The sequence below is a fragment of the Nilaparvata lugens genome, chromosome 3 (genome assembly GCF_014356525.2).
Source record: "Nilaparvata lugens isolate BPH chromosome 3, ASM1435652v1, whole genome shotgun sequence".
Lineage (NCBI taxonomy): Eukaryota > Metazoa > Arthropoda > Insecta > Hemiptera > Delphacidae > Nilaparvata > Nilaparvata lugens.
Genome location: NC_052506.1, coordinates 28850442 through 28861136, shown reverse-complemented (window position 1 = coordinate 28861136; position 10695 = coordinate 28850442). Strand labels below are relative to the sequence as shown.

The following is a 10695-nucleotide window of genomic DNA, read 5'->3' as shown; positions in this document are numbered from 1 at the left end:
TTTCGAATGGTTGTTGGTGGAACAGCGTTAATTGTCAAGTACCAACTATTGGCCTAGATTCCTTCCTGTGAATTGCTATGGACATTCTAACAACTGCAATAAAAGTCATTGAGAGCTGTAACCAATCAACAATGGTATTTCTGCTGAATTGGGTAAAACATTTGTCGCTATCTATGTCAAGTCGCAATGAGGCTAATGTATCCTATCACGCACGCTACAGCCACTCTGGTTTGCTTTTCACAAATTTATTACTTCTTAGTATTGCCACATTAGAATTAATATCTTCAGTTCAACCACGTTGATGTTATGAGGAGTCAATTTGAGAAATTTGTAGCCTCCATTCACATTCAGCACCCGCTATCAATGAAGTACATTATAATAAAATACTCGTACACTGAGCAATCTGTGCCAGGTTTTTTATTCATCGCCTATCTGTTCTTCCTTTACTTTCTTATAAACCTAGTATTAATTCAATAGCCAGTATTAATTCAACAATCCATCTCTGCTTCTTCGACGACTCTTTCATCCTGTCTGTGAAGACTGAGAAAGACTTTTTACTTTCCTTGCCGTATTACTATAGGTATTACTTTCCTTGCCTTATTACCATAGGTAAGGAAAGTATTGCTTCCCAAAAAAATTTAAGGTACTCCAATTTCATGTTTTCTAAACGTTTCAAGATCCCCTGAGTCTAAAAACATGATTTTTGGGTGTTGGTCTGTGGTGTGTGTGTGTGTGTGTGTGTGTGTGTGTGTGTTTGTGAACACGATAACTCCATTCCTAATTAACCGATTGACTTGAAATTTTAAACTTAAGGTCCTTATACAATGAGGATCCGACAATAAGAAATCCAATGAAATGCAATTCAAAATGGCGGAAAAATGACGGATAATGGCTAAAAAACCATGTTTTTCTCGAAAACGGCTCTAACGATTTTCTTCAAATTTATACCCTAGATAGCTATTCATAAGCCCTGTCAACTGACATGAATCTCATTTCTGGGAAGATTGCAGGAGCTCCGTAATATTCCTGAGAAGAATGAATTTTGTTAAATTTCTATCACGATTTTCTCAAAAATGACTAGACTGATTTTTTTCAAATTCATACCCTGTATAGTTATATATCAGCTCTATTAACTAGCATGAGTCTCCTCCCTGAGAAACTAACAGGGGATCCACCCCATCCTTGAGAAATTTACTTTGTAACCTCCTTCTCGTGCGTGAGGTAGGTAGGTAGTAGAGCAGTTTATTCAAAAGAACACATGTCGATATTTTATTTGTAGAACAGCTGTTTTGACAACTTAAAAAATCCTCAAATTTCATAATTTATTCAAACAAAGGAAAATGTACTCTGAAAACAATAACAATAGTATAATCGTAGTTTTAATTATTTAGCCGCCAATCGGCATAATGTTATTCCCTAGATTATCCTCGTTTAAGAATGAGGCTTATAGATTAATGAGCAAGGAAAGTTGTGTGAGTGTACCACACCAGATTTTTATATTATTTACCAAACCAGTTTCAATTTTTCGAGTTTGAGATGTGAAACCTAATCAATTATCACCCCAATTCATTTTAGGATTAGGCTTCTACTGGATATACTATCAACCGAGGCACCTACATTCTAGGTACATTGCTATCAACTGTGTACTGTTGGAATTCAGTTCCTGAAATTAATTTCTGAGCATTTTTCTCAATTTGAAATACCTTTTCTGTATTCTTAATATTATAAATCTCTTTAATTACATTTTTAAGAAAGTGTACCAAAAAATCGTTAATTACACATTTTATTTTCTATTTCTTCTTATTCTGGACAATCCTTTTAAGATTTCCATCTTACATTTTATATTTTCTCAAATTAATGATTTTGTGTTGTTGGAGTGGTACTACTGTCTGAACTCACTCTAGTCTTCAGCTGGATATAGCAATTTTTCTTCTCGTTCTGAGTCATGATGGAGATGACATTTTACTTTCCTTGCCCTATTACCATAGGTAAGGAAAGTATTGCTTTCCGAAAAAATTAAGGTACCCCAACTTCTAAATTACGATTCAAGGTCCCCTGAGTCCAAAAAAGTGTTTTTTACGTATTGGTCTGTATGTGTGTGTGTGTATGTGTGTGTGTGTGTGTGTGTGTGTGTGTGTGTGTGTGTGTGTGTGTGTGTGTGTGTGTGTGTATGAGTGTATTCTTATTATGTGTATGTGCGTCTGTGTACACGATATCTCATCTCCCAATTAACGAATGACTTGAAATTTGGAACTTAAGGTCCTTACACTATAAGGATCCGACACGAACAATTTCAATCAAATGCAATTCAAGATGGCGGCTAAAATGGCGAAAATGTTGTCAATAACAGGGTTTTTCTCGATTTTCTCGAAAATGGCTCCAACGATTTTGATCAAATTCATACCTAAAATAGTCATTGATAAGCTATATCAACTGCCACGAGTCTAATATCTGTAAAAATTCCAGGAGCTCCGCCCAATCTATGCAAAGTTTCATTTTAGATTCCCAATTATCAGGTCTCAGATATAATTTAAACGAAAATTTCGAGTGGAAAAGATTGAGCATGGAAATCTCTTCAATTAATGTCCAGCAACATTTTAACCTAAAATGAAAATAAGCTTGAAATTTGAGAAAATGTGATTATTCAATTACAAACTGTTGATTCTATTAAATCATTCACTATGAAGAGATAGCAGATCACGTGTGTATCCAGCGTTATTGTCCTGTCACCAGCTGGCTCAGATCTTTGTATACTAAACTAGTATGCGCGGGAACACTAGCGTCAGGTGATCAATTTTCATAACGGCAAGGAAAGTTGTGTGAGTGTACCACACCAGATTCTTATATTATTTACCAAACCAGTTTCAATTTTTCGAGTTTGAGATGTCTGGAACTGCTGTAGTAGTTGGAAGAGAAACCTAATCAATTATCACCCCAATTCATTTTAGGATTAGGCTTCTACTGGATATAATATCAACCGAGGCGCCTAGATTCTAGGTACATTGCTATCAACTGTGTACTGTTGGAATTCAGTTCCTGAAATTAATTTCTGAGCATTTTTCTCAATTTGAAATACCTTTTCTGTATTCTTAATATTATAAATCTCTTTAATTACATTTTTTAAGAAAGTGTACCAAAAAATCGTTAATTACACATTTTATTTTCTATTTCTTCTTATTCTGGACAATCCTTTTAAGATTTCCATCTTACATTTTATATTTTTTCAAATTAATGATTTTGTGTTGTTGGAGTGGTACTACTGTCTGAACTCACTCTAGTCTTCAGCTGGATATAGCAATTTTTCTTCTCGTTCTGAGTCATGATGGAGATGACATTTTACTTTCCTTGCCCTATTACCATAGGTAAGGAAAGTATTGCTTTCCGAAAAAATTAAGGTACCCCAACTTCTAAATTTCTTTACGATTCAAGGTCCCCTGAGTCCAAAAAAGTGTTTCTTACGTATTGGTCTGTATGTGTGTGTGTGTGTGTGTGTGTGTGTGTGTGTGTGTGTGTGTGTGTGTGTGTGTGTGTGTGTGTGTGTGTGTGTGTGTGTGTGTGTGTGTGTGTGTGTGTGTGTGTGTGTGTGTGTGTGTGTGTGTGTGTGTGTGTGTGTGTATGAGTGTATGTGCGTCTGTGTACACGATATCTCATCTCCCAATTAACGAATGACTTGAAATTTGGAACTTAAGGTCCTTACACTATAAGGATCCGACACGAACAATTTCAATCAAATGCAATTCAAGATGGCGGCTAAAATGGCGAAAATGTTGTCAATAACAGGGTTTTTCTCGATTTTCTCGAAAATGGCTCCAACGATTTTGATCAAATTCATACCTAAAATAGTCATTGATAAGCTATATCAACTGCCACGAGTCTAATATCTGTAAAAATTCCAGGAGCTCCGCCCAATCTATGCAAAGTTTCATTTTAGATTCCCAATTATCAGGTCTCAGATATAATTTAAACGAAAAATTTCGAGTGGAAAAGATTGAGCATGGAAATCTCTTCAATTAATGTCCAGCAACATTTTAACCTAAAATTGAAAATAAGCTTGAATTTTGAGAAAATGTGATTATTCAATTACAAACTGTTGATTCTATTAAATCATTCACTATGAAGAGATAGCAGATCTCGTGTGTATCCAGCGTTATTGTCCTGTCACCAGCTGGCTCAGATCTTTGTATACTAAACTAGTATGCGCGGGAACACTAGCGTCAGGTGATCAATTTTCATAACGGCAAGGAAAGATGTGTGAGTGCGCCACACCAGATTTTTATGTTAAAATTGCCTGATAAAAATGTCTGATTGAATCTTATAATATTATTTGAAATGACAAATTATGGATGAAGCAGATTTTAAACATATATTACTACAACAAAATAATGCACGACCTAAAAGAAAAGCATTATAACATGGAACAAAAGATATAAGAATATTAATACCAAGTTATATACCCATCTTCGATCAGTGTGGTAAGCAGAACATTTTATTTTACATCTTGTCAACAATTCAGCCAAGTCCATCGAATTTTATAATCAATTAAACTTCGTATATCTGTGCTTCTCAACAGAAATAATAAAAAGCGCTTCTCAACTGAAATAACCGGGGTTTTCACATAGGCTTTGTCAATTTACTATTGATATCACAAATGATGCAACTTAATTATTTCAATGTTTGAAATGTTGAAGCTTGATATTCTATTTCCTTATTATAAAAATATAAGATTCAATCGGATTTGGACAATGTTTTTTCTCTTAACCCAGATTACGGTACCAAAATTCTCTGGCTCTCACGATCAGCATAGCTTCCTATAATGCTAAGGAGCTTTATTTAAGTAGTCTCAAATAAGGTTGGTTACAATAGTGATCACAAATATATCATATCCTTCACTTTCATTGTATAAATAGTCGCCAGAAATTTTATTTTCCAGGTGTATACATTTTAGAACTGTCAAACCATTTTAGGGTTTATTCCTTTTGGCAGCAAGTGAGAGTAATCACAATTGAAATATTTTATATCGTATTAATCTTATCAAAGAATCTTGACATTCTATATAATATGTAGACGATTTTCACTTATTCCTCTATCAAAGGAACACCGACTGATATTTTTCATTCAAACTCAATCTATTCTCAGCACTTGAAAAATCAATGATGTTCGAATTCTTCCATAATTGAAACTGCTTTTTGCAGTATAATTATTATTGAGTTCTTTTATTTTATAAAAAGCATGAGCAGAGTTCCATCTTGCAACAATCTAATGCTGTGATATTTTTGTAGCTTGACAGCAATATTAGTTTTCAACTGAGTAGAAGGGCGTTCAGGCAGCAGCTGTTACTAATTCACTCATATTACAATATGCAAAGATCAAGCGGGACTAACTGTAATGAAAGTGCCTTTTTAATGGCTATTGTCGAAGTTTCAGCAGTTTGAGATGAATATTATTTCCAACCCCTTGTTCCCTTCCTGATTATAATTATTTATAAGTCAAAATATTATTCAAAGCCTTGAATTACACACATTTTACCAAGTAGTCATTCAACTTATCGATCGCTCATATTATAAATTAATCTGTATTTCTTTTCCAACAATTCATCTGTCCTCTCAAATTTCCACTATCTACTGAGCTATCCGATACTGATTTCATAGTAGCATTAGTAGCATGCTCATTTTATTCATGATGTAGACTGCTAGTAGTGGGCCTAACATGATTCCGAGCATCGTAATTTGTAGAATTAAAGGAGGGAGGATTATTATGATATGAACATCTGAATTCCAAACTTCAAGATTGTACCGAGTAAAGCCTATAACGACTCTTCCTCTAGGCAGTATCTGGTAATTGCATATTTGGTCTGGAGAGATAATAATTATTATCATTCTTGGCGTCCTATGACGCTATAATATCCTCTCTATTCACTCCTCTCTTGCTTTTTGCTAGATACTCAAGCCTGATACAAGCTTAGCTTTCCAACTCTCCATGATGATCAGTGTTCATTTGAATTCCCCATCATGACTAACAAATTATATTATTAGCCTTGTTTTCCATTTAAATTGGGTTATCCTTGTTGATCCTTCAAGAACATATTATATGAAATGAAACGAGAATAAGAAATTGAATGTATCAGAATGGACCTGTATGAATAATCATGTTCAATGATTCCAGGCGCAAAATAAGGCAAATGTAAATAACTTCACGTGTTAGTCAATGGTCATGCAGGTATTTATCACTAAAAATCATCAACGAAGAATATTCAGGAGATGGTAAAAGTCGATAAATTTGGTATTTGTTAGCAGTCATAGAGGAAAAACTGTATTGAGCAGTTGAAAGAGAGCATTTCGTAGAGTTATATATTTGAACTAAGTTACATGCTCATTATTGTTGTCGACTATCATCAGAACATCAAGTATTGTATAATGAATAAAACGTTCCGAAGCATGATGGAGGACGATGAATACGCTCAAACCAATAATTGAATGGGCTAGCAAGGTAATGGCTGACAAAAATGGATAGCAGATCATCGGATTTTGTCATCTCACATCTCAACTAAACTCATTGGGAGCATTCAATATGGAAAATTTTGGAAATGAGAGAGCGATCGGAAGGGTGAGTTTCCTAACATTGGAGTAAAAACACAGATGCATGACAACTTCAGAGCACTGTTTGGACATGTGAAAGATCTCCTCCGGCGGTCTTTGACAGCTGACATGCATGGATCCATTGCTACATGCCAGAAAAGGAAAGAGTGGAAAAGTAGATTTTACTCGGATTTTTAACAGTTTTAAGAGCTCATGCGCAGCTATGCTTCTAGAACAGTGGCTCCCATGTTCCCGAGTAATGAACAATGCCCTTCCATATTTTGTGCCTGTACTTTTTGGAGATTCAGTGGTCAAGAGTATTACAGTGTTGAAAAATCTATAAATCCCTTGAATTATCAAATTTCCCTTAGAAGTCACGCATATTTTGTTGGATACAACCTTTTCAGTATTTTTTAATGTTACCGCGAGACCTCATGAATGCAGTCATTCAAAGTTAATAGCAGACAATGATGGCAAACCAATGTTAATTTAATGCAACTGAAAGATGCATATTAAAAATATGTTAATAAGATGCTGAAAGGATGCATGAAAGATGCATGTTGAAGAAGCTGACTTTATAATCTCAATTTCAATATAGAAATTCTGCTCTCAAGCACATATTAGGTTTTTTAAGGCATAAAGACCTTCATCTCATTAAGACTTCAAGATCTTATCTCATCTCATCATCGCATAAAGACTCATCATCTCATGAAGACCGTCATCTCATATCTTATAGCGTACAGCCCCTCCAGCTTTCAACATCCTATAGTTATCAATTTATCAATAATCGATTTTCAGGATCCTATCAAACATTGAGTATTGGGAAGGTAGAATATCTCGTCAGGGAAATTTGGCAGGATAATTATAACAACTCCGATTTGAAGAAAATTCAAAGATAATTTGAAATACCGCTTCCGGTTGCTACATTATTAGAAAGCCTAATACGCCCCTGATCAACTCGCATCTTTATAGCAATGTTCCATATTCCTGTGATTTATGATTGAGATTGAAATAGACAGAGGGGGTTTCCATTCCCGCAGAACTTTGACTTGTCTGATCTCTCTCACCTAGTCATAGTTATTTACTACCAAAGTTTTCAAATCTCCAGCTCTAATCGAATCGCATTAAGACCAGTATTATGCATAAGTGCCATTTACATACCATAACTGTATTAAATGGCTCGTTCGACAAGTAATCTAACGTTCAGATTGTAACGTTTAGACTTTACAGGAATAAAATCATAAATCTTCTGGTTTCATTGTCTTACCAAACTATTGAGCTCACTTTATAGGTAGTAATGGTGTTGTTTAAGGCCCACAATAAATGGCTATCCTCTACAATGTACTCTATTCAACCTCTAGAATCATTTATGCCAAATTTTTAATAATTTATTACAAGCCAACCTAGATCTTCAGCGTTTTTTTTTTTTTAGAGTATTTCTGCTAATTTCGTTTCACAATCGTCCAGCGAAATCTTTATGAACAGTTTTACGAAAAACAATTGCTGAGTGCATTTTTATTTCGAATCCCGTGTAATAAGCAACTTATTCCTCTACCCTCAATCAGGTGCCCTCACTACTTCAATTGCCATAACCACAGTCACACCGTGAGCTTCACTCATTATGTCTGACAGTATTTTTTTGAAAATCGATGAAATTCAATTCATTGAGCCACACAAAACCGTATCAATCATCCTGTATATTACTGTAAAAACTCACCAATGCAACTGTAGCCATTATACATTATATGTATTATTACATAGAGTGATCTATGAGTATTACTTTTAAGTGGAGGAACGTGGAATCATCAGAATTGCGAGAACAGTTTAGAGACATTATTAATTCAAAAGTAATGTGACAATTAAGGATAAATTCACATATGGAAGAATGAATAATTACGTCTTATTCAATCAACTTTAAAATTATGGATTTATCTATCCAGCATCAATTGTAAGTTATGATAATTTTGTTATAATAAACCCATTATATTAAACGAGCAATTTCTGTTTATATGTTTGTATTTCACCGGATCTCGAAAACGGCTCTAACGATTCTCACGAAATTTGGAACATAGTAGGTTTATGATATAAAAAATCGATTGCACTTGGTCTCATCCCTGGGAAAACTCGCTGAACGACATTAAAAGGATAATTCATCCTTGAAAAAACAGCTGAGACTTCCGTCGTCTGTGGATAATGGAAGTGAGTGAGTTGAGTGCGTGCGGAAAATCAAAATATTCATCCCTTAAATTCATAAGCTGACGTATAGCCAGATGTAAAATATAAACACGACCTAACAGATGAAGAAACCTTCAGGGTTTGAGAGGTCAGATTATTGATAAATACCGGGGCACCGAGCATCGTTTGTCATTTTTATTTATTGATAAACAGAACACAATTCTCTGAAATGATTGTATTTTCATTTCACAACTGGTTATGCGTCATCTTATGATTTTCGGGGATGCGATATTTCGATTTTTTACATACTCGCACACTTTTTACTATCCACAGACAACGAAAGTCTCAGCTGTTTCAGCCAAGGATGAATTATCCTTTTAATGTCGTTCAGCGAGTTTTCCCAAGGATGAGACCTAGTGCGATCGAATTTTTATATCATAAACCTACTATGTTCCAATTTTCGTGAAATTGTTAGAGCCGTTTTCGAGATCCGTTGAACATAAATAACCAGATATAAAAATAACCACATATACAGAAATAACCACATATACGAACATAACCTACTTTTTGGACTATTAAAAGTGTATAAATCAAAATTCGGGGATGAAACAGTTTTGGGCTGTGTCTGTTAGTCCTTTTCCGATAATTTTAAAGAATTGTGTTCTGTTCATCTTCTTCTCTTCTTCTCTTCTCTTCTCTTCTCTCATCTTATCTCTTCTTCTCTCTTCTCTTCACTAAGCCCCGACAGACTGAAATCACACCACAGCCCAAACTACTGAGCCTACAAACTTGAAATTTTGCACAATTGTTTATGATAGCCTCAAAACATCCACTAAGAAAGGATTTTCAGGAAGCTTTGGATCAATTAAGAGAAATTATTATCAAAGGAGCAAGGGGTTATTTGAATCAGTACACCAGATTTCGGGGCTTTAAATTTATGAAGGAAAAATTATCAATAATGGGACGGCCTCATTTATCAATATCAACAAGCATAGCAGCTAACCTAATCCAACATGTCAACATTCACAGCAACACAACACAAGAAGAAACCAGATAGCCATGAAAATTTTACAATTAATATTGTCGAATTTTAAAAATATGATAAGAAAACAAATAAAAACAATATTATCAGTTAAATACTGACCTGCCTAGATAAATTTAATATTGGATCTTTGCCTCGTGTCACCAAATTTGTATTTAATCTGCCCAAGATGATAGAAACCTGCAACAAATCAGGGGACAGTTTTAAATTATTTGTTTTCTCTCTATTTATCGATTAGAAAAGGCCACAAGATAGAATAATTGAAATAAAGTGAGATAATTACATTCAAATGTGAAAAAAATGCAAAAGTTAGGTTAACTGGAACCAAGCCGATGGTAAATTGTGATGTATTGAAAGGAAATGGAAGTCGTAGACTAGCAAATGCCCACTAGATCAAAACCAGTAGCTGTTATCGACCAGCTGGTAGAAAGATAAAATTAGTTTTGTGATTATATGTATTATCTGTGTATTCAATTAATGTCTATATTTATATTTATTTAGTTGTTTTATATTTATTATTATTGTATGTAGTTACCAAAGCCCTAAAGCAAATCTAGTTACCTCAAATTGTAGAACCAAAGACCAAAGAATATAGCATAGCGAAAATTGTACCTGTACCTAGAAAATGTTATTAAAATAAGCAAGGCCTAAAAATTATAAATAATGTATGAGCCCAACAACGTTACCTGAATATTTGAAAGAAGTTTATAGTATGAGAAACCAGATGTTGATGTTGTGAGGAAGTGTAGAATATTAGAAATAAATAAGTCTCAAAGATTAATACTCAACGTGTGTAATCTCTATTAAAAACATGTAAGATAGAGTAAATTCCAATCAACAAACTATTAAATATTATAACTGATTTATGTCATCTGTTTTGCATAACATCTGGTTTCTGGTATA

At 34.3% G+C, this 10695-nt stretch overlaps 1 protein-coding gene and 1 long non-coding RNA gene across 2 annotated transcripts in view; one reads left to right on the top strand and one right to left on the bottom strand.

The window, feature by feature from the left end:
• The window catches only part of LOC120350378, a 23019-nt gene extending 12634 nt beyond the window's left edge, over nt 1-10385 (bottom strand). The window contains exons 1-2 of the long non-coding RNA XR_005570730.1: nt 10076-10385; nt 9895-9972 (exon numbers count right to left, since the gene is read on the bottom strand). This is a non-coding gene — a long non-coding RNA (uncharacterized LOC120350378). The remainder of the gene's footprint in view (nt 1-9894; nt 9973-10075) is intronic.
• LOC111055255 (dipeptidase 1) overlaps nt 1-10695 on the top strand; it is a 206463-nt gene that overhangs the window by 110226 nt on the left and 85542 nt on the right. The gene's annotated exons all lie outside the window — the stretch shown is intronic.